Here is a 19,833-nt window from a genome sequence, read left to right as displayed (position 1 = left end):
GCCATGACCCTTCATCAGGACCGGAAAAAAAGATGAGCCTTTTCCATAGATGCTGCCTGGCCTGCTGAGTTCCTCCAGCATGTTGTGTATGTTGCCTAAATCAAATCACCATTCTCATTCCAACATGTTGGCCCATAGCCTCCTCTACTGCCACGCTGAGGCCATATTCAGTTTGGAAGAGCAACACCTCATATTCCACCTGGGTAACCTCCAACCTGACAGCCTGAACATCAATTTCTCTAATTTCTTCCTCCTCCCCCTTCTCTCCTTTTCTATTCCCCAATCTGGTACCCCTTTCACCCCTTCTCTTCTCCTCACCTGCCTATCACCTCCCTCTGTCCCCCTTCTCCTTCCCTTTCTTCCATGGTCCACTCTCCTCTCCTATTAGATTCCTTCTTCTTCAGTCCTTTACCTTTTTCACTTATCACCTCCCAGCTCCTCACTTCACCATTCACAAGGCTTCACCTATCACCTTCCAGCTTGCACTCCTTCGCCCCTCCCCATCTTCTTATTCTGGCTTCTTCCCCCTTCCTTTCCAGTACTGAAGAAGGGTCTCAGCCTAAACTGTTGACTGTTTATTCATTTCCATAGATCCAGCCTGACCTGCTGAGTTCCTCCAGTGTTTTGTGTGTGTAGCTACAGGGTAAGTGAATGTTCTTATTTATTGTATTAAATGTGCCCTTCACACTAACTCCAACATTCGATCAAAGTCCACTTGAAGTACACAGTCCCTGAAAGTTCAAAAATTCCTTCGTAAAAACGTAAAAATACACAAATCAGTACAGTTTGCTGTTCTTCCCCTTATCGGATGGAACAGATAAGGGCAGGTTAATAAATCCCAGAAGTTGGGTAATCAGATATCAGAAAGTAGGAGAACTAAACTCAAGCAGGTAAGAACTATTTTAGAAACCTTTTTCATAATTCAACAACAGTTCAACAGAAATAGGATTCTTTTGAGGTCAAATTTTCTTTCTCAAAAGGAGTCAAGAGATAAAATTCTTCTTGGCTTTGTGATTGGTTTATTAACTAAATGTTTATTAATTACCATGACACACTGACTGGGAAACTGGTGGTAACTGATTTTAACTGTCTCCAATATTTTCAGGAAGGTCTAAGAAGTCCCCAAGATTTGATCCTAGGTTCTCAGTGATCCATTATGTTATTGATGCTCTGGTGAGAGTGTCCAAAAGAATTGAAAACAGGCCCCTCAGCCCAACTTGACCATGTCAAGCAAGTTGCCTAACTGAACTAGTCTCATTCACCTGCATTTTGTCCCTATCCCCCTAAACCTTTCCTATCACCTACTTGTCCAAATGTCTTTTGAATGTTGTAATTATACCCACCTCTACCAGTTCCTCTGGCAACTCATTCCATATACAGACCAGACTCTGTGTGAAACGTTGTCCCTCAGGACCCTTTTAAATCTTTCTCCTCTTACTTTAAACCTGTGCTCTCTAGTTTTGGATTCTCCTACCCTGGAACATCTTCTCTACACCCTCATGCTTTTATAAACCCCTGTAAGATCACCTCTCAGTCTCCTAACCACCAGGGATAAAAGTTCCAAACTATCCAGTCTCTCATTCTAACTCAAATCCTTCAGAACAAAGTTATGATATACCACGTGCATGGAGGACTAAGGTACATTGTTCTATCGTGTTTGGTGCAGATAAAGTTGCTGCTTGTCCTTATAGATTGCCTTAAGGCTTCCGGTTTGTCCTACAGAATGTACGTACATTGTACAATAGAAATTCTAACCTGTTTGTCAAAATTTATTTTAATTACTTAGTTTATGCATTTTCCTTGTAGGTTTTAGTCATGTTGAAAAAAATGCTAGAATAACAATAAGACGATAAAACCATAAGATATAGGAGCAAAATTAGGCCATTTGGCCCATCAAGTCTGCTCTTCCATTTTATCCTGGCTGATCCAATTTCCCTGTCAGCCCCAATCTCCTGCCTTCTCCCCATATCCCTTCATGCCCCGACTAATCAAGAATCTATCAACCTCTGCTTTAAATGTACATAAAGACTTGGCCTCCACAGCTGCCCATGGCAAAGAATTCCACAGATTCACCACCCTCTGGCTAAAGAAATGTCTCTTCATCTCTGTTCTGAAAGGACACCCCTCTATTCTGAGGCTGTGTCCTCTGGTCTTAGACTCTCCCACCATAGGAAACATCCTCTCCACATCCACTCTATCCTTTCACCATTCGATAGGTTTCAATGAATTCATCCCTTATTCTTCTGAATTCTGGTGAATACAGGCCCAGAGCCATCAAGTACTATTCAATTGTGGAATCATTAGATAGTTTGTTATGTGCAGTGTCCTATGACATGGGTGATCATGGTCTTTACACGACCATGATTATTCTTAACAAATTTTTCTACTGAAGTGGTTTGCTACTGTCTTCTTCTGGGCAGTGTCTTTATCAATACTTTTCAGAAATGGTCTGCTTGGCATCAGTCGCTGCATAACCAGGACTTCTGATATGCACCAGATATTCATATAACCATTCATCGCCTGCTCCCAATGGCTTCACGTGACCCCGATCAGTGGTCTAAGCAGGTGCTACATCATGCCCAAGGGTGACCTCTCAGCTAGCGCAGGGAAGGACAGCCTTACACCTCCTTTGGCGAAGACGTTGCTCTGCCCCGCTACCCTAATATTAGATACGTCTTATATTTGTAAAAGTATTTCTACATCTTTAAAATGGAAAATGCACTGGTGCAATCAGACTGAATCTATGGTGTACTCACAGTGAAAGTGAGGACAAGCCAAGGAAGTGAGTACAAGCTGAGGAAGTGAATACAACCAATGAAGCTGGACAGCTGTACAACCTGGTGAGGCAGTGTCAGATATGTTTTAATGCAGGTCAGGTAGCTTCTATGGAGGGGAATAAACAGTTGATGTTTCAGGCTGAGACCATTCATCATGATGGGCATATCTGGGTTGAAGACAATGTACAACAAAAAAATAAAATGCTGGAAGAGCTCAGCAGATCGGGGAGTGTCTGTGGATAAAATGTGCATCTGGAGGTTTCAAGTCAAGACCCTACATGAAACTTGAGAAGAAAGAGGAAAGATTACCAGTATACCATAGTAAGTATACTGCTCTTTACTGGCAATATTTCTTCTTCCCTCTCTTTTAGGTACTTTCCCCTAAAGGACAAATTCAGAAATGCAATGGAATTCTCTATTTGTCTGGATTAGTGAAATTCCAACAATACTCATGAAACTCAGTGCCATTCCCTGGGGCAAGAGCTTGCTTGATAGCCCACCCCACCCCACCATACATCACCCCTCCCACCCTCCACTTTTGCTGCATTGTGGCTGCAGTGTGTAACATCTACAAAACACACTGCAGTTCTTCACCCTAGCTGTTCTTACAATGTCCCAAGCCCACTATCTCCACCATCAAGAGGGACAAGGACGCATAAAATGCTGGAGAAACTCAGCAGGTCAGATGTTTCGGGCCGAGACCTTTCATCCAGACTAGAAAAGAAGGGGGAGGATGCAAAGGTAAAAAACTGGGGGTGGGGGGAGGACAAGAAAAAGATGATAGATGAATCCAGGTTGGTAGGGAGTGGGAATGAAATAAGAAGCTGAGAAGTGATAGGTCGTAAAGGCAAAGGGCTGGAGAAGAAGGAATCTGGTAGGAGAGGACAGTCATTTGCGTATTTTTAAAATGGAGGTTGATAGGTTCTTGACTAGTAAGGGAATCAAAGGTTACGGGGAGAAGGCAGGAGAATGGGGTTGAGAGGGATGATAAATCAGACATGGTGGAATGGCAGAGTAGATTCAATGGGCTGAATTGCCTAATTCTGCTCCTATGTCTTATGGTTTTCTATTGTTTTACCTTCATTATCCTTCATCATCTCTGGGTCCTAAAGCCGGAACCCTACCCAAGACCCACAGGGAGCATCATTATCAGAAGAAGAGCTGTTGTTTAAAAAGACATTCTCCACCACCTTCTCAAGATGAGGTAGAGATGATACTCATATCTGAAATAAGGGAAGAGAAGTAGGTACAGATGAGATGTCAGGGGTATGTTTTTTATGCAGAGAGTGGTGAGTGTGAGGAATGGGCTGCCGGCAGCAGTGGTGGAGGCAGATACAATGGGGTCTTTTAAGAGACTCCTGGATGGATACATAGAGCTTAGAAAAATAGAGGGATATGGGTAACCCTAGGTAGTTCTAAGGTAAGGATATGTTTGGCACAGCTTTGTGGGCCAAAGGGCCTGTATTGTGCTGTAGGTTTTCTATGTTTCTAAGTAGATTTAAATAATAATTAACTGGAAATTCACATTGAAATGGCTTGTGGTTACATTTGGCAAAGAAGATTAGTTATTTAATGGAATGGAATGGAATGGAATGGAATGAAATTCAATAAAATTGTGGGAATTACAACAAGGCAGACTTTGTTGTAGCTTTATGTGTCACATTTACCCTGAAACATTGAAACATACAATGAAATGTGTCTTTTGTGTCAATAATGAACACATTCCAAGGAGGTGCTGGGCATAGCCTGCAAATGTTGCCATGGTTATAGCACCAACATAGCATGCCCACGACTTAGCAGCCTAAACTGTACATGTTTGCAATGTGGGAGGAGACTGGACCATGTGCTCACTGGAGTTGATCTGTTTTGACTGGGTGAAGTAACACCTTGGTTTTAAAATCCTCACCCTTCTTTTCTAAATTCACTGAAGTTTCATTTCCCCATTCTTGCCACCTCTGAAATATTCATGCTTCTGTAGTCTGGACACTTGATCATCCCTGAATTGGATTGTTCCACCATTAACAGCTGACCTTCAGCTCCCATGTTGCTAAGTCCTGGAATTCCTTCCCTCCTGGATGCAGCACGGTAGCACAGCAGTTAGCATAATCACTCTACGATCATGGATCTGGGTTTGACTCCTGCTGCTGTCTGAGAGCAGTTGGTATGTTCTTTCCTATGACCACATGGGCTTCTTCCTAATGTGCTGGCTACCTCCCACATTCCTAAGATTAGGGATAGTAAGTTGTGGGGATGCTATATTGCTGTCGGAAACATGGCGACACTTGCAGGCTGCCACAGCACAGTTCTCGGACTCTGTTGGCCATTGATGCAAAATGACGCATTTCACTATATGTTTTGATGTACATGTGACAAATAAAGCTAACATTTTCTTTTCTCTTTTTACTCTTTTCTTCTTTTAAGTTAATCTTTGCCCAGACTTTTAGTCATCTGATTTAACATCTTGTCAAATAGAACTTGATAAAGCTCCTGTGAAGTCATTAAATAAATATGTTGTTTATGTGGTTGTTGATGATTGATTTTATATCAGTAAACACTGAGTTAATGATCAATATCTCAAGGATTTACATAACGTTATATCTGTCCATGCTTTGACCATCATATGATTAAAAACTACTGATAAGTTTGCTTCATTACAGATTTGATCACTTCCCTGTTAACACAATGAAGATATTCATCATTACTTTGATGCTGCTTGTCTTAAAAGGTATGTGACAAGAATATATTTAATGACAGTTTTAATTCAGTAGGCACCTACTTGGGGTCTGAAGGTGTGGAATCCAGAGCTTACACTATATTTTCACAATGTCTAAAATATTATTCAAATTTGGTGCTCCAGTTCTCAAAGGGTTGATGTGCTATCTTCTACCTTCCATGAGTTTGACCTCATCAAAATCTCTGTCATTCTTTCCTCAGAAGAACTCACGATCTCAACATTTATTATTTACTTCTTTTTCTTAATTTCCTCTTTTATAATTGCACAATTTGTTGTCTTTTGCATATTTGTTTGCTTGTCTTTTAATGTGTGTTGTTTTTCATTGACTCTATGGACATGAATGAACAGTTGACATCTCAGGCTGAGACCCTTCTTCAGGACTGGAAAGGAAGGGGAAGACACCAGAATAGAAAGGTGGGAGGAAGGGAAGGAGGACAGACACCTACTCACCACCTCAGTTCAGTGACATTTTTTAGTTCTGTAGCTCTCTAGAAATCACTATTGCTGCCTACAGAAAGTGGTGGATACAGCCCAGTCCATCACAGGCAAAACCCATCCTCATCAATGAGCACATTTACAAGAAGCAGCATCCCTAACATCCAGACTACACTCTCTTCCCGCTACATTGGACAGGGGGTACAGAAGCCTTAGATCATACATCACTGGGTTCAGGAACAGTTATTACCCTACAACCATCAAGCTTCTGAACTATTGTGGATAACTTCACTCATCACTACTCTGAACAGATTCTACAACTTACAGACTCACTTTCAAGGACTCTTTACAACTCATGTTCTCAGTATTATTTGCACAATTTCTCTTCTTTTGCACATTGACTATTTGTTAGTCTTTATTAATTCATAAATTAAATAGTTTTTCTTTATTTTCATGTAAATGCCTGCAAGAAATGAATCTCAAGGCAATATATGGCAACATACTGTATGCATACTTTGGTAATAAATTCTATTTTAAACTTTGAATTTGAATTTTGAGAAACAGCCTTCATCGAATCTATCCCCTTGAGCATCTTCCTCTGCCTTAGTCCCACCATTGGCACCTGTGCTTTCAGCCTCTGAATTCACTCCCTCTCTTTACCGCGCTCTCCTCCTCCAGTCTTTTTCAATGCCGCAAGTGTTGCCATTACTGGGACAGGTTCCAACCAGTATTTTTAATACCAAGAGACAAACAAAGGAATTTGAGAGAAAATGAATGGTTAAAGAGAATGTGTGAAAGGTTTATTCAGAGCAAAAGAAAGAGAGAGAGGTAAAGAGATGTACATTTATTTAGTATCTTTGAAAATCTCCCACAAGGTTTAAAGCTTTTTTTTAGGAAATGTGCTCATTATTGTAATGCCAGAAATGTGGATAAACATCACCACGCATTTTCTCTATCTTGCTGACTAGGATTTGAGACACATGGTCTTCCTGTTGAGTCGGACGCAGCAGGGGTAGAACATTCACCTGAACCGGTCAGACCATTAATGTATGCATTTATTTTTCCTATTGCAAATGAAGTGGAATTTGCATGGCAAGGATTGAGTATATCATCTTCTAACATCATTCTTCAACACTGGTTTCATTGTCTTTGCTGTTAAAACAATGAGGTTTTCACCTCTTAGTATTCATCTAATATACAGATAGTTCCTGATCTGCAGAGCCAGTGTAGTTTGTTTAGGTGCTCCCAGTGCGGTCTCCTCTACATTGGTGAGAACCAACATAGATCAGGGGAACCACTTTGTCGAGAACCTTCACTCCATCTGCAAAAAGCAGGATCTCCCAATGGCCAACCATTTTAATTCCAATCACCATTATTATTCTGACATGTCAGTCCATCTCCTCCTCTACTGCCAAGATGAGGCCACTTTTTGGTTGGAGGAGCAACACCTCATGTTTCGCCTGGGCAGCCTCAATCTGATGGAATGAACATTGATTTCTCTAACTTTCAGTAATTATCCACCCTGCCCCTTCTCTCTTCTTCCATTCCCAATTCTGGTCCTCCCCCCCCAATCCCTTCTCTTCTTCTCACCTGCCTATCACCTCCCCCTGGTACCCCTCCTCCTTTCTTTTCTTCACTGGTTCACTTTCCTCCCCTATCAGATTCCTCCTTCATTAGCCCTTTACCTCTTCCACCTATCACCTCCCAGCTTTTCACTTCAACACGCCCACCTCACCCACCTTTCCCACTCACCTGGTGTTACCTATCACCTGCCAGCTTGTACTCTTTCCCCTCCCCCCACCTTCTTATTCTGGCTTCTGCCCTTTTCCTTTCCAGTCATGATGAAGGGTTTTGGCCCAAGATGCCAATTGTTTATTCCCCTTCATTGATGCTGCCTGACTTACTGAGTTCCTCCAGCATTTTGTTTGTGTTACTCCGACTTGTCAGCTTCTGCAGAATCTTATATGTTTACATTATTGTTGAGAATTTAATGTAATGAGAGATGTAAGGAGAGAATTTCCATTATCAATTTTTTTTTGTGCAGAAATTTGTCTGTGCAGTTCCCAAATTAAAAAAAAAAGCCCAGTACAGACAAAAATTATGTTAATTTGCACAAAATGCTGGAGGAACTCAGCAAGTTGAGCACCTTCTCAATGCACAAAAGGCAGGATGTTTCCATTTCAATTCGACTTTCCATTCACATTCGAACTTATCGGTCCATGGCCTCCTCCTTTGCCATGACAAGATCACTGTCAGGTTGGAGGAGCAACATGTCATATTCCATCTAGGAGGTAGGCTCCAAACTGATGGCAAGAACATTGATTTCCGATCATTTCTCCTCCTCCCTCCCTCTCTCTTTTTCCATTCTCTATTCTGGTTCCCCACTCAAGATTTCCAGCATCTGCTGAATCTCTTGTGTTCATCTTAGTTCAGCTGTCATGAGTTTTGCACACATTTCTAAGGGAATTAACACCAATTGTAAACAGAGTAAATTTTACGAAGTAAGAATTGCACACACCAAATACTATTTCTTCAGCATCCAGCTCATCCTAATTACATGCACATTGGCATTCTCATAGGGTCAGAGTCCTTGAAAAGTACAGCACAGAAATAAGCCTTTCGGCCCATCTAGTCTGTGCCAAACAATTTAAACTGCCCACTCCCATCAACCTGCACCAGGATCTTAGCCTCTACCATCCATCTACCTATCCAAACTTCTCTTAAATGTTGAAATCGAGCTCGCATGCACCACTTGTGCTGGCAGCTCGTTTCACACTCTCACCACCCTCTGAGTGAAGAAGTTTCCCCTCATCTTCCCTATAAGCTTTTCATTTTTCACCCGTAACCCATGACCCCTGGTTGTAGTCCCACCCAACCTCAGTAGAAAAAGCCTGCTTGTATTTACCCTATCTATACCTCTCATAATTTTGTATACCTCAATCAAATCTCCCCTCAATCTTCTACATTCTAAGGAATAAAGTCCTAACCTATTCAATCTTTCTTTATAACTCAGTTCCTCCAGAGACATCCTTGTAAATTTTCTCTGTACTCTTTCAATCTTATTTACATCTTTCCTGCAGGTAGGTGACCAAAAATGCACACAATGTTCCAAATTAGGCCTCACCAATACAAATTCAACATAACATCCCATCTCCTGTATTCAGTGCAGTGATTTATGAAGGCCAGTGTGCCCAAAGCTTTCTTTATGACCCTATCAACCTGTGATGCCACTTGTAATGAATTATGGACTTGTATTCCCAAATCCCTTTGTCTACCACACTCCTCAGTGCCCTACCATTCACTGTACAAGACCTATCCTGGTTGGTTCTACCAAAGTGCAACACCTTCGCACTTGTCTGCATTAAATTTCATTTCATTTTTCCAGCTGATGCAGATCCCTCTGAAAGCCATGATAGTCTTCCTCACTGTCCACTACATCCCCACTCTTGGTGTCATCCACAAATTTGCTGATCCAGTTAAACGCATTATCATTCAGATCATTGATAAAGATGACAAACAACAAAGGACCCAGCACCGATCCCTGCGGTACACCACCAGTCACACAGGCAGGCCTCCAGTCAGAGAGGCAAGCCCTCTACTACCACTCTCTGGCTTCTCTTGCAAAGCCAGTGTCAAATCCAATTTACTACCTCGTCTTGAATGCCGAGCAACTGAACCTTCTTGACTAACCTCCCATGCGGGACCTTGTCAAATGCCTTACTGAAGTCCATGTAGGCAACATCCACTGCCTTCCCTTCATCCACTTTCCTGGTAACTTCCACAGAAAAGATTGGTTAGTGATGACCTACCATACATGAAGCCATGCTAACTATCCTTAATCAGTCCATGTATATCCAAATACTTATATATCTCTTTCCTTAGAATACCTTCCAATAACTTTCTCACTACTGATGTCAGGCTCACCAGCCTAGAATTTACTGGTTTATTTTTAGAGCCTTTCTTGAACAGTGGAACAACTTTACTGATCGTCCAATCCTCTGGTACCTCACCTGTCATTAAGGCTGATTTAAAAGTCTTTGCTAGGGCCCCGGAAATTACTGCACTTGCCTCCCACAGAGTCTGAGGGAACTCCTCGTCAGGCCCTGGGGATTTATCCACCCTGATTTGCCTCAGGACAGCAAACACCTCCTCCTCTGTAATCTGTACAGGGTCCATGAAGTTGATGCCGATTTGCTTCATTGCTATTGACCCTGTATCCATCTCCTGAGTGAATACACATACAAAGAATACGTTTAAGATCTCCCACATCTCTTTTGGCTCCACACATAGATTACCATTCTGGTTTTCCAGAGGAACAATTTTGTCCCTAACAATCCTTTTGCTCTTAACATAACTGTAGAATCCCTTTGGGTTCTCCTTCACCTTGTCTGCTTGTGCAATTTCATGCCTTCTTTTAGCCTTCCTGATTTCTTTCTTAAGTGTCTCTTGCATTTCTATATACTCCATAAGCACCTCATTTGTTCCTACCTGCCTATACCTGCTATACACCTCCTTTCTTTTCTTAACCAGGGCTTCAACATCTCTTGAAGACCAAGGTTCCCTAGGCCTGTTATCTTTACCTTTTATTTTGACAGGCATGTACAAACTTGTACTCTCAAAATTTCACTTTTGAAGGCCTCCCACTTACCAACTACACCTTTGCCAGAAAACAGCCTGTCCCAATCCACACTTGCCAGGTCATTTCTGATACCATCAAAACTGGCCTTTCTCCCATTTAGAATCTCAACCCACAGACCAGACCTAACTTTCTGCATATTTACTTTGAAACTAATGGCATTGTGATCACTAGATGCAAAGTGTTCACCCACACAAACTTCTATCACCTGCACTGTCCAGTTCCCTAATAGCAGATCAAGTATTGCACACTGTCTCATTGGGACTTCTATGTACTAATGAAAGAAACTTTCCTGAACAGATTTGAAAAACTCTATTCCATCTAGTCCTTTTACAGTATGGGATTCCCAGTCAATATGTGGAAAGTTAAAAACCACCTACTATAACAACCTTACGTTTCTTACAACAGTCTGTGATCTCTTAGCAAATTTCTTCCTCATAATCACCAGGGCTGTTGGGTGGTTTGTAATACAGCCCCATTAACATGGTCATATCTTTCCTTTGTCTCAGTTCCACCCATAACATCTCAATGGTTGAGTTCTCCAGTCTGTCCTGATGGAGCACTGCAGTGACATTTTTCCTGACTAGTAACGCCACCCCTCCCCCTTTAATCACTCCTGCTCTGTCACGTCTAAAACAATAGAACCCTGGGATATTGAGCAGCCTGTCCTGTCCCTCCTCTAACCAAGTCTCACTAACGGCTACAGTGTCATAATTCCAGGTGTTGATCCATGCCCTGAGCTCATCCACAACACCTCTTGCATTGAAATATACACAGCTCAAGACCCTAGTTGCACCATGCTCAACCATTTGATTCCTGACTTTGGCTGAGTCTTAACAAAATCTGCCTCCACAACCTCTCCACTGACTGTTCTAGCACTCTGGCTCCCATCTCCCTGCAACTCTAGTTTAAACCCACCATGCAGCATTAACAAACCTTCCCACTGGGATATTAGCCACCCTCCAGTTGAGATGCAAACAGTCCCATTTGTATAGGTCCCACCTTGTCTGGAAGAGAGCCCAATGATCCAAAAATCTGATACTCTCCCCCCTACAGCAACTCCATAGCTATATATTAAACTGTATAACCTTCCTAGTTCTGACCTCACTAACACATGGCATGGGTAGCAATTCTGAGATCCCAGCCCTGGAGCTCCTGCTCTTTAACTTAATACCTATCTCCATGAATTCCCTATTCAGAACCTTATCCTACCCATGTCATTGGTACCTACCTGGACATGACCTCTGGCTATTCACTCTCCTACTTAAGAATGCTGGGGACTCGATCCTAGATGTCCTGGACCCTGGAACCCAGGAAGCAACATACCATCTGGGAATTTTATTCACATCCAAGAACCTCCTTTCTGTTCCCCTAACTAATGAATTCCCTGTCACCACAGCTCACCTTTTCTGCCCCCTTCCCTTCTGAGTGACAGAGCCAGGCTCAGTGCCAGAGACCATAAGACCAGGCCATTCAACCCACCAAGCCCACTCACCATTCTATCGTGGCCAATCCCAGATCCTATTCACCCCCATACACCTGCCCTCCCATTATATCCCTTGATGCCCTGACCAATCAGGAATCTATCAACTTTGTTTCAAATATACCCTCGGACTTGGCCTCCACCACAGTCTGTGGCAAAGTATTCCCCAGATTCACCACTCTTTGGCTAAAAAAAATTCCTCCTTACTTCTGTTCTAAAACGTTGCCCCTCAATTTTGAGCTGTGCCCTCTAGTTCTGGATACCCCCATCATAGGAAACATCCTCTCCACATCCACCGTGTCTGGTCCTTTCAACATTCGTTAGCTTTCAATGAGATCCCTCTGCATTCTTCTAAAGTCCAGTGAGTACAGGCCCAAAGTTGTCAAATGCTCCTCACATGTTAACCCCTCCTTTCCCAGAATCATCCTTGTCAACCTCCTCTGGACTCGCTCCAATAATAACACATAATTTCTGAGATATGGGGGCCAAAACTGTTGACAATACTCCAAGAGTTGCCTGGCTAGTATCTTATAAAGTTTCAGCATAATCTCCTTGTTTTTATATTCTGTAACCCTTGAAATAAATGCCCTCTCTACCACAGACTCAACATGCGAATTAACTTTCTGGGAGTCTTGCACAAGGACTCCTAAGTCCCTTTGCATCTCTGATGTTTGAACCTTCTCCCCATTTAAATAATAGTCTGCACTATTGTTCCCTTTATCAAAATGCATTATCATACATTTCCCAACTCTGTATTCCATCTGCCACTTTTTTGCCCATTCTTCCACTTTGTCTAAGTCCTGTTGCAATCACATTGCTTCATCAGAACTACCTACCCCTCCACCTATCTTCATATTATCCACAAACTTTGTCACAAAGCCATCAATTCCATTATCCATATCACTGACAAACAATGTGAAAAGTAGCGGTCCTAATACTGACCCCTGAGGAACACCGCTAATCACTGGCAGCCAACTAGAAAAGGCCCCCTTCATTCCCACTCACTGCCTCCTGCCGTCAGCCATTCCGCTATCCATGCCAGTATATTTCTTGTAACACCACAGGATTTTACCTTGTTAAGCAGCCTCATGTGAGGCACCTTATCAAATGCCTTCTGAAAATCTAAGTAAGTGACATCCACTGCCTCTCCTTTGTCCACCCTGCTTGTTACTTCCTTGAAGAATGCTAACAGATTTGTCAGGCAAGATTTCCCTTTACAGAAACCATGCTGACTTTGACTTATTTTATCATTAGTCTCCAAGTATCCTGAAACCTCATCCTTAATAATGGACTCCAACACTTTCCCAACCACTGAGGTTAGGTTAACTGGCATATAATTTTCCTTCTTTTTCCTTCCTCCCTTCTTAAAGAGTGGAGTGACATTTGCAATCTTCCAGTCCTCTGGGACCACGCTAGAATCAAGTGATTCTTGAAAGATCATGACCAATGTATCTGTTATCTCTTCAGCAACATCTCTCAGGACTCTGGGATGTAGTCCATCTGGTCCAGGTGACTTATCCACATTCAGACCTTTGAGTTTGCCTAGCACATTTTCCTTTGTAATAGCAATGGCACTCACTCCTGCTCTCTGGCACTCACTGACCTCTGGCACACTGCTTGTGTCTTCCACACTGAAGACTGATGCAAAGTACCCATTAAGTTCATCCGCCATTTCTTTGTCCCCCATTACTACCTCACCAGCATCATATTCCAGTGGTCCAATATCAACTCTCACCTCCATTTTATTCTTTATATAACTGAAAAAACTTTTAGTAGACCTGACTGCTGTGATTTTCTTCTGCTACATCATCGCCCCCCCCCCCCCCCCCCGCCCAACTGTATCCAAAGTGGCATACCTGTTGTTGAAAGGGTTGGCTACAGTCGTACTTTGCACTGGGTCCTTAACTCTTCCTGACTATCACCCAGTTTCCTGTGTCCTGCACCTCGGGTGTAACTACCTCTCCATAGGTCCTATCTGTCACCCCTTCAGCCTCCTGAATGATCTGGAGTTCCGACTCCTTAATGTTGAGTGTTAGGAGCTGCAGCTGGATGCACTTCTCACAGTTGTAGTTGTCAGGGATATTGAAAGTCTCCCTGTCTTCCCACATCTTGCAAGAGGAGCATTCTGCGACTCTGCCTGGCATTTCTACTGTTCTAGCTGAGCAAATGTAAAGAAGGAAGAACAATAAACTGTGGGGGAGAAAAAAAAACCTCTACCCTGAGTTTTTTTGACTTCTCTCACCCAGGTCTCTCCTCACTGAAGCCTCGAAGAGCTAAAGCCTAAATGTCTCCATTCTAACTCTGACCAGTCCAACGATGGTCGCTCAGCTTGACCCTGCCTTACTTTAATTTGTTCTTGCCAATCAATCCTGAACACTGATTGGCTGCCGCTCAAAGCTCCAAACTGCCGCAAGTTGCTTCCTTTTCTGTTCAATCGGTGAACCTGAGTGAACTACGTCTCCTCAGGCTATGGATCTCCGATTGACCGCTGCTCAAAGCTCCAAACTGCCGCAAGTCGCTGCCTTTTCTACTCAATTGGTGACCCTGAGTAAGCTACGTCTTCTCAGGTTCCCATTGCTGATTTGTCGCTGCTCAAACATTTTTAATCAGATTGTTTTAATTTTTAATAAATGTATTCCTTACACAGATGAAAAAAAAATTATTTAGTATTTTTAAATTCTACAAAAAATGGAGATACATGGTAGTGTAGTGGTTACCATAACACTACTACAGCGGGTTCAATTCCAAATGCTTTCTGTAAAGAGTTTGTACATTCTTCCTGTGATTGTGTGGGTTTCCTCTGGGTCCTCTGGTCTCCCCCCCACATTCTAAAGATGTAGAGGTTAGTAGGTTAATTGGTCAGATGGGTGTAATTGGGCAGCGTGGGCTCGTTGGGCCAGAATGCCCTGTAACCGTGCTATATCTCAAATATTCTTTATTTGTCCTTTGCAGGAATATTCCAAATTTCGATGCCATTTTTTCCAATGTGTCAGCAAACATAACAGATATCCAACAAAAAATGCAAGTTTTTACAAGTCAATTTGAGGAGCAGGCTAATCTGTTCAAAGACAGGCTGATCCAAATGTTTGCAGAGGTCCAGGAGCCAAAACCTCTATCTGAGAGTTCTACATCATCGTTGGCTGAACAAATAGAGGCATTCAAGAGGAACCTGAATGAATGGTCTAAAAATGTCATACCTGCCAACACCAGTCAGTTAGTTCCAGAGAACTTTCAAGAAAATGTCAATCAGAAAATAAAGCAGTTTCATCAGATTTTCCTTCCCTTATATCAAAGATTTCAGGGTTCATTCATTGAAGGAATTCAAAACTTGCAGAAATCCATGGCACCTGGAATTCAAGACATCAAGAAATATATCACAGAATTAGAATCTGCATGAAAGAAATTCAAATAAATGTCTTAAAATTGCTTGTCAAATTCATACAGCAATAAGGATAATTGGGGAAATAGGTTATTGAATTAAATTTCAAACAAATTAAATTGTAAGAAATCTTTGTAATCAGCCCCTGTTTTCTACTGGTACTTTCACATAAGAGACTATCATTCAACCTTACAAGTATAATACTCCACCAAACCTTCCTTCATCATATCCCAATGCAGAAACACACTCAGTGACCACCTCCTGTACCTAATAAAGTGGCCACTGAGTGTATGTTCATGGTCTTCTGCTGCTGTAGCCCATCCACTTCACGGTTCGACATGTTGTGCATTCAGAGATGCTCTTCTGCACACCACTGTTGTAATGTGTGGTTATTTGAGTTACTGTCACCTTCCTGTCAGTTTGAACCAGTCTGGCCATTCTCCTCTGACCTCTCTCATTAACAAGGTGTTTTCATCCACAGAGCTGTCACTCACTGGATGTTTTTTTTGTTTTTCACACCATTCTCTATACATTCTAGAGACTGTTGTGTGTGAAAATCCCAGGAGATCAGCAGTTTCTGAGATACTCAAACCACCCTGCCTGACACCAACAATCATTTCACGGTCAAAGTCACTTAGATCACATTTCTTCCCCATTCTGATGTTTGGTCTGAACAACAACTGAACCTCTTGACCATGTCTGCAAGCTTTATGCATTAAGTTGCTGCATATGATTGGCTGATTAGATATCTGCATTAACAAGCAGGAGTACAGGCATACCTAATAAAGTGGCCACTGAGTGTACATTCTCTATGTTCTACATACATCAATAGATAAGCATACACAACATCTGACGGAATTATATCATAGTTATCTAGTTATCTTTCTCTTTGAGATTTTGGAGTATTGAACAGTTCTCATGGAATCTCCCAAAGGGGAGAGATGATGGAAGCTGGAGATGGGTAGTTCCTATCGACATTCCCGGTTAGGCTGCAGCCAATTCCATTTGGCTGGGGTCCAGCAGTTTCATACGCGGCAGACTTTAAGACATAGGAGCAGAATTAGGCCATTCAGCCCATTGAGTCTGCTCCGCCATTCCATTAAGGCTGATTTGTTATTCCTTTCAACCCCATTCTGCTGCCTTCTCCTCATAACCTTTGATGCCCTGACTAATCTAGAACCTATCAAACTCTGCTTTAAATATACTCAGTGACTTTACCTCCACAGCTCTCTGTGGCAATTCCAGCTAAAGAAATTCCTCATCATCTCTGCTCTAAAGGGACATCCTGTACGGAGGCCATGCCCTCTTGTTCCTAGACCCCCCACCATAGGAAACACCCCAGCTACATCCTCTCTACCTAGGCCTTTCAATATTCAAGAGGTTTCAATGTGATTTTGCTCTCATTCTTCTAAACTCCAGCGAGTACAGGACCAGAGCCAACAAATGCTCCTCAGACATTAACTCTTTCATTCCCAGGATCATTCTCATGAACTTCCTCTAAACTCTTTCAAATACTATCCCATCCTTTCTTAGAAAGGAACCCAAAACTGCTCACAGTGCTAGATATTATTACTAAGGTTCTTAGCTTTAGTATGTTAATTGGGTTTTGTGACGTCTACAACACTATGACATTACTTTATTGAGACCTGAACTTCCACTATCCACAGCCCAGTCAGCTGCAGCAGCAATACAATAGGCAACAAGTGGTTTTAAAAACAGAAGCTCAAATCAATAATTAATGATTATAATTTAATTGGAGATTTTTATTGGGTCTGGAGAAGTGTGGATGTTCATCCCATTCCCACTGCCCCACCTCAAAATCCTCAAATCCACTTTTGTTTAAGGGCAGCCCTCCCCTACCTACCTCCCTGAGGAGAACAAAAGCAAAAAAAAAGTAGAAAGAGAGAACAAGAAAGGAAGAGGACAGAGACAGACAGATAGACACTCAGAGAGAGAGCGGGGGAGAGAGAGAGAGAGAGAAGGGAGTGAGTGTGGGAAATAGAAATGTGGAGAAGTAAATGAGCAAGTAGTTACAAAAGAAAGGAAAACAGAAAAATAAAGTGACAGTAAGGGAAGAAAGAAGAGAAAGAATAAAATAGAGATTAAGGGAGAAATGGAAAGAAGGGGTAGAGACAGGAGATAACATAGATACACGAATTTAAAATATGTACTTGTTCACATTAGACCTATTTTGAGCCTTGGCAATAAAATTGAAAGTCTAAGGTGAGCAATATTTGACTAACTATTGACAAGATGAACGGCAATCCTTAAAAATGACTCTAAAAGATGGAACCTGACAGAATTATGCCTGAAGGGCCAGTTTCCAAGCTTTAATGCTCTTTGAGTCTATGACTCTGATCACATGTAACATTTTGGATTTAATAGTTCCATTTCTATTTTGAATGAATTGTAAATGAATATATGAATTGATGAATGCAGAATAAAGATTATGTAAAAGCATGTACAGTGCATTCTGGTTATTTGGGACACACTGGGACCTGTACATCTTGGCTCAGTTAAGCAGCTGTACCAATTAGTCCAAGTTTCATGAAAATAGTTAAAAAGGTATAAAAAAGACAAAATGAGTAACAAAGTATGTATTCAAATGAAATACAGAACAAATTAGAACACTGTTAATACTACTACAGAACTGTGTATTAGTTCCTAATAGTTATTGATGTAGGAATTCATCCAGTGTACATGACTGTGTTCTTTTGATTGTAAATAAACAAAATCAACACCTAGGCCAGATAATAGACTGCCTTCATACAATGGTTTTCAGCACAGGTGCCCCTCAAGGCTGTGTCCTAAACCCCCTCCTTTACTCTATGTATACCTATGTCTGTGTCATCACCCACAGCTCCAATCTGCTAATTCAATTTGCTGACGACACTACACTGTAGGCCTAATAACGAGGTGGCCTACAGAGAGGAAGTCATCACTCTGACACAGTGGTGTCAAGAAAACAACCTCTCCCTCAATGTCACAAAAACAAAGGAGCTGGTTGTGGATTACAGGAGGAATGGAGTCAGGCTAACCCCTATTGACATCAATGGATCTGGGGTTGAGAGGGTGAACAGCTTTAAGTTCCTCAGCACCCACATCATGGAGGACCTCATGTGGTCTGTACACACCGGCTCAACAGCACCTCTTTCACTTCAGATGATTGAGGAAGTTTGGTATGAGCACCCAAATTCTAAGGACTTTCTACAGGGGCACAATTGAGAGCATCCTGACTGGCTGCATCACTGCCTGGTATGGGAACTGTACTTCCCTCAATCGCGGGACTCTGCAGAGAGTGGTGCAGACAGCCCAGCGCATCTGTAGTTGTGAACTTCCAACTAGTCAGGACATTTACAATGACAGGTGTGTAAAAAGGGCCCAAAGGATCATTGGGGACCTGAGTCACCCCAACCACGATCTATTCCAGCTGCTACCATCTGGGAAACGGTACCGCAGCATAAAAGCCAGGACCAACAGGTTCCAGGACAACTTCTTCCACCAGGCCATCAGACTGATTAATTCACGCTGATGCAATTGTATTTCTATGTTATATTGACTTTCCTGTTGTACATAATATTTATCATAAATTACTATAATTGCACATTGCACATTTGGAAGGTGATGTAACATAAAGATTTTTACTCCTCATGTATATGAAGGATATAAGCAATAGAGTCAATTCATTGTTTGCATCCTCCAAATATTCTTTTTCATTGTAGCATTCAAGATGATTCTTGTAGTTTCTAACTTGTTGAAGTAGTGAAATCATTTCATTTTCATTTCCATTCATTTCTAGCATCTTCAAGCCTGAATGCTTGAAGATTCAAAGATTCTGAAGTTCAAAGTACATTTATTATCAAATATGTATACAGTATTTATCTGAGATTCATCTTCCCACTGACAGCAAAACCGTAGTGAGCAAAACAGTTGCGAATTGTCTTACTACTTCTGTCTTGCCAAAAATCACTGCATTTTGAACACCAACACATGCAACTGATGCTGTTTAAAAACTGTTTGCTCGAAGCAGAATGAAGTGTTCAACATCCATGCAAGTGCACGCTGCTGACTAGATGCCACTTTAAATTAATCCCGTCTGCCTATACGTGGTCTACATCCCTCCATTTCTTGCCTGTCTAAATGCCTCTTATACATTGTTACCTTATCTGCTTCCACACCTTACCACTTACTAGTCACATACTATTTTGTGCATAAAGAAACATTCTTCTATCAGATCACCCCTCAGCCTCTGGTACTCCTGCTAATATAATACAAGTCTGTCCAAACTTCTATCTAATATACTCCAATCCAGGCAACATCCTGCAGAAATCTCTTCTGCACCCTCTCCAAAGCCTCCAATTCCTTTCTGTAAAGTGCTCACCAGCATTG

At 41.9% G+C, this 19,833-nt stretch overlaps 1 long non-coding RNA gene across 2 annotated transcripts; it reads left to right on the top strand.

The window, feature by feature from the left end:
* The first annotated feature begins 802 nt into the window (after positions 1-802).
* Positions 803-17,904, top strand: LOC140716944 (uncharacterized). 2 transcript variants are annotated; one of them, XR_012096393.1, is made up of 4 exons: positions 803-890; positions 5,435-5,502; positions 6,915-6,993; positions 15,018-17,904. It is a non-coding gene; the product is annotated as an uncharacterized lncRNA (long non-coding RNA). The 2 variants fall into 2 exon arrangements; XR_012096392.1 differs by lacking the exon at positions 803-890 and having other exon boundaries at positions 5,370-5,502.
* The last annotated feature ends 1,929 nt before the right edge of the window (positions 17,905-19,833 follow it).

Source organism: Hemitrygon akajei, chromosome 26 (assembly GCF_048418815.1).
Source record: "Hemitrygon akajei chromosome 26, sHemAka1.3, whole genome shotgun sequence".
Classification (NCBI taxonomy): domain Eukaryota; kingdom Metazoa; phylum Chordata; class Chondrichthyes; order Myliobatiformes; family Dasyatidae; genus Hemitrygon; species Hemitrygon akajei.
Note: the sequence above shows the minus strand (reverse complement) of the source record. Positions and strands in the feature narration are given on the sequence as shown.